General features: G+C 66.3%; 1 long non-coding RNA gene across 1 annotated transcript; it reads left to right on the top strand.

Moving 5' to 3' along the window:
- Positions 1–205: 205 nt before the first annotated feature.
- LOC135577999 (uncharacterized) lies at positions 206–2,319 on the top strand. Its single transcript, XR_010469418.1, has 3 exons — positions 206–862; positions 1,921–1,966; positions 2,046–2,319. It is a non-coding gene; the product is annotated as an uncharacterized LOC135577999 (long non-coding RNA).
- The last annotated feature ends 2,261 nt before the right edge of the window (positions 2,320–4,580 follow it).

The following is a 4,580-nucleotide window of genomic DNA, read 5'->3' as shown; positions in this document are numbered from 1 at the left end:
CACGTGACATCTGTCATTCTGTCCGCAGCTCCTCTGTCCGTGAATGAGGGGGCGCAGTGACCCCCATTCAGGACACCCCGTGAATGGGGAATTGACGACCCAGACAGGACACACCATGAGTGGGGATTTGACCCCCATGAGCAGGGATTTGACACCACAGGCAGGGTCCATGACACCACAGGCAGGGTCTATGACGTCACAGGTCACGTGACATCTGTCATCCTGTCCGCAGCCCCTTTATCTGTCCGTGAATGGGCAGGCGCAGTGACCCCCATTCAGAACGCCCTGTGAATGGGGAATTGACGACCCAGACAGGACGCGCCATGAGTGGGGATTTGACCCCCACGAGTGGGGATTTGACCCCCACGAGTGGGGATTTGACACCACAGGCAGGGTCCATGACACCATCGGCGGGGTCTATGATGTCACAGGTCACGTGACGTCTGTGTTTCCGCCCGCAGCACCTCCGTCTGTCCCTGAACGAGGAGGCGCAGTGACCCCCATTCAGGACACCCCGTGAATGGGGAATTGACGACCCAGACAGGACACGCCATGAGTGGGGATTTGAGCCCCACGAGTGGGGATTTGAGCCCCGTGAGCGGGGATTTGACACCACAGGCAGGGTCCATGACACCATAGGCGGGGTCTGTGACGTCACAGGTCACGTGACGTCCGCGTTTCCGCCCGCAGCACCTCCGTCTGTCCCTGAACGAGGAGGCGCAGTGCCGCGTGCAGCACCTGTGGTTCCAGTCGGTGCTGGACATGCTGGAGCACTTCCGGGTGCACCCCATCCCCCTCGAGTCCGGGGGGCCCAGCGACGTCACCCTGCTCAGCTACGTCGTGGCGGCGCAGCGGCCAATGGGTGAGCGGCACGCGGGTCACGTGACACCCCCCACCCCCTCCCCCTGACCCCCGTGTTCCACGTACCCCCATGTCCCCCCTGTCCTCACATCCCCCCATTGTCCCCATTGTCCCCCATGTCCCCCTATGTCCCCGATATCCCCATGTCCCCCTATATCCCCCATATTGCCCCATGATGTCCCCCCCATTGTCCCCCCATTGTCTTCCCATGTGCCCCAATGTCCCCATTGTCCCCATGTCCCCCATTGTCCCCCATGATGTCCCCCATTGTCCCCATGTCCCCACGTCCCCCATTGTCCCCCATTGTCCCCATGTCCCCCATTGTCCCCAATGTCCCCACATCCCCCATTGTCCCCAATGTCCCCACGATCCCCATTGTCCCCCATTGTCCCCAATGTCCCCACGTCCCCCCAGTGTCCCCACGTCCCCCATTGTCCCCATTGTCCCCATTGTCCCCCATTGTCCCCCATTGTCCCCATGTCCCCCATTGTCCCCAATGTCCCCACATCCCCCATTGTCCCCATTGTCCCCCATTGTCCCCAATGTCCCCACGTCCCCCATTGTCCCCATTGTCCCCATTGTCCCCATTGTCCCCATGTCCCCACATCCCCCCACTGTCCACACGTCCCCCTAATGTCCCCCACGTCCCCCATTGTCCCCAATGTCCCCACATCCCCCATTGTCCCCCATTGTCCCCCATTGTCCCCAATGTCCCCACGTCCCCCATTGTCCCCCATTGTCCCCCATTGTCCCCATGTCCCCATGTCCCCACATCCCCCCACTGTCCACACGTCCCCCCTAATGTCCCCACGTCCCCCATTGTCCCCATGTCCCTGTGTCCCCCATTGTCCCCAATGTCCCCATATCCCCCATTGTCCCCATTGTCCCCATTGTCCCCAATGTCCCCAATGTCCCCACGTCCCCCATTGTCCCCATTGTCCCCAATGTCCCCACGTCCCCCATTGTCCCCATTGTCCCACTAATTGTCCCCATTGTCCCCATTGTCCCCAATGTCCCAACGTCCCCCCATTGTCCCCATTGTCCCCCATTGTCCCCCAGGCCGCGATCGCTCCGGGAGCCGTTCGGCCACCGACCCCGACGACCTGTGAGTGTCACCGGGTGGGGGAGGGGGACGACCCCCCCCCCAACCCCCCCCAATTGACCCCTCCCCCCCTTTCCCGCAGGGCCGAGCAGCTCCCGTAACAACGACCCCCAAATCCCGCCCCTCCCCCCCAACCATGGACCTCAGCGCGCCCCTCCCCCCACTTTTTGTAACCCTCCCCGCCCCCCCCCCCTCCCCCCAAGGTGGGGGGGGGGGTCCCAGGTACTTCAGCGCCCCCCGAACACTACGGGGGGAGGGGCGCCCCCAAAATCCCCCTTTTCGCCCCCAAAAATCCCCTCGTTGGGGGGTCGGACGAAAACCGGCGGCGCTTTTTGGAAGAAAAGCGGAAAATCAGAGATTTCGGTCTCGTTTTGGTGCGGGGGGAGGGGCGGGGGGGGGGGGGGGGAGGGGCTGCGCCGGGGGTGGGGGGGGGGAGGGGTGTTGTGGGGGGGGAGGGGCGGGTTTGGGGTCAGGAAGGTGAGTTTTGGGGTGAGAAATGGGGGGTTTGGGGCCGCGTTTGTGCGGGGGGAGGGGCGGCGGGGTGGGGGAGGGGCAGCAGGGGTGGGGGAGGGGCGGCCCGGGCTCTAATCCGGGGGTGCAGCTGCTGCCCCTCCCCCCCCCCTCCCCCCCCCATGGGGCTATTTTGGGCCCCAGCACCCGCCGGCCCCTTATAGGGTCAATGGGCACCCGCCGCCCCTCCCCCCCGCCCCCCCCGAACGCCTGGGTCCCTCCCGGACGCCTGGGTCCCTGCGGGGGGATTTATACCTGCCATGGGGTGCCCCCCCCATAGTCACCATTGCGGGGGGGGGCACCGGGGCCGTGGGGCGGGGAGTGGGGGTCCCAGACCCCCAAATTGCTATGGGGCGGGGGAATGGGGGGTCCAGACCCCCAAGTCACTATGGGGCACAGAATGGGGGGGCTCGGCTCCCCAACATTCTATGGGGCAGCCATGGGGGTCCCAGCCCCACAAGTCCCTATGGGGCACAGAATGGGGGTCTCGGCCCCCCAATGTTCTATGGGGCAGCCATGGGGGTCCCAGCCCCCCAAGTCGCTGTGGGGTGGGGAATGGGGGTCTCAGCCCCCCAACATTCTATGGGGCAGCTATGGGGGTCCCAGCCCCCCAAGTCCCTATGGGGCACAGAATGGGGGTCTCGGCCCCCCAATATTCTATGGGGCAGGGAATGGGGGTCCCAGCCCCCCAAGTCGCTGTGGGGTGGGGAATGGGGGTCTCAGCCCCCCAACATTCTATGGGGCAGAGAATGGGGGTCCCCAGCCCCACAAGTCCCTATGGGGCACAGAATGGGGGTCCCCAGCCCCCCAATGTTCTATGGGGCAGCCATGGGGGTCCCAACCCCCCCTATGGGGCGTCTGTGGGTCTGGGGTCCCGTGTCCCCCCGGTAACCGGAGCCCCCGGCAGCAGCTGCCGCTCGGTGGCCCCTCCCCCTGCCCCTCCCCCCGCCCCCCCCCCCACACACATCGGGGGGTCCCGGTGACCCCGGCCCGAGGTCACGACCCGTCACCCCCCCCCCACCAGGGGACACCCGAGATGGTCACAGTGGGGGGGGGTCATGGGGACAAGGGGGGGGACATGGGGGGGGGGGTCATGGGGACAAGGGGGGGGGTCATGGGGACATGGGGGGGGGGTCATGGGGACAAGGGGGGGGACATGGGGGGGGGTCGTGGGGACAAGGCGGGGGCCATAGTGACAAAGGGGGGGGATCATGGGGACAGGGGGGGGACAAGGGGGGGTCATAGTGACAAAGGGGGGGGACATGGGGACAAGGGGGGGTCATAGTGACAAAGGGGGGGGGTCATGGGGACAAGGGGGGGACAAGGGGGGGGTCATAGTGACAAAGGGGGGGGGTCATGGGGACAAGGGGGGGGTCATAGTGACAAGAGGGTGAACATGGGGACAAGGGGGGGGGACACAAGGTGACAAGGGGAGGGGGGGGGGTCTCACCCCCACCCCCACCCCACCCCCCCCGCCCATCAGGGCCAGAAATAACCCGGGGGGTGTAAGTGACACCAAGTGGGGGGGGTGGGGAGGAGGACAAGTGACACTGGAGGGGGACAAGTGACACCAAGGGGGGGGGGGGGGTGACACCAAGTGACACTGGGGGGGGGTGACAAGTGACAGTGGGTGGGCAACAAGTGACACGGGGGGGTGATAAGGGACACTGGGGGGGTGACAAGTGACACGGGGGGGTGATAAGTGACACTGGGGGGGGTGACAAGTGACACTGGGGGGGTGACAAGTGACACGGGGGGGTGATAAGTGACACTGGGGGGGGTGACAAGTGACACTGGGGGGGTGACAAGTGACACTGGGGGGGTGACAAGTGACATTGGGGGAGGGGAGCGGTAAGTGGCACTGGGGGGGGGTGACAAGTGGTACTGGGGGGGGTGACAAGTGGCACTGGGGGGGGTGACAAGTGACACTGGGGGGGGTGATAAGTGACACTGGGGGGGAGGGGGGGGGTGACAAGTGCCACCCCCCGGGGGGCGGGGCCGGGGGGGGGTGGCCCCTCATAAGCCCCCGCGGTGTCACCCCGAGGGCGCCCGGCCCCCCCCCAGCCCCGGAGCCGCGCTGCCGTGGGGACGTGGGGACGTTGGGGAC

Source organism: Columba livia, unplaced genomic scaffold (assembly GCF_036013475.1).
Source record: "Columba livia isolate bColLiv1 breed racing homer unplaced genomic scaffold, bColLiv1.pat.W.v2 Scaffold_2092, whole genome shotgun sequence".
NCBI classification, from domain to species: Eukaryota; Metazoa; Chordata; class Aves; order Columbiformes; family Columbidae; genus Columba; species Columba livia.
This window is presented reverse-complemented; position numbering and strand designations above follow the sequence as displayed.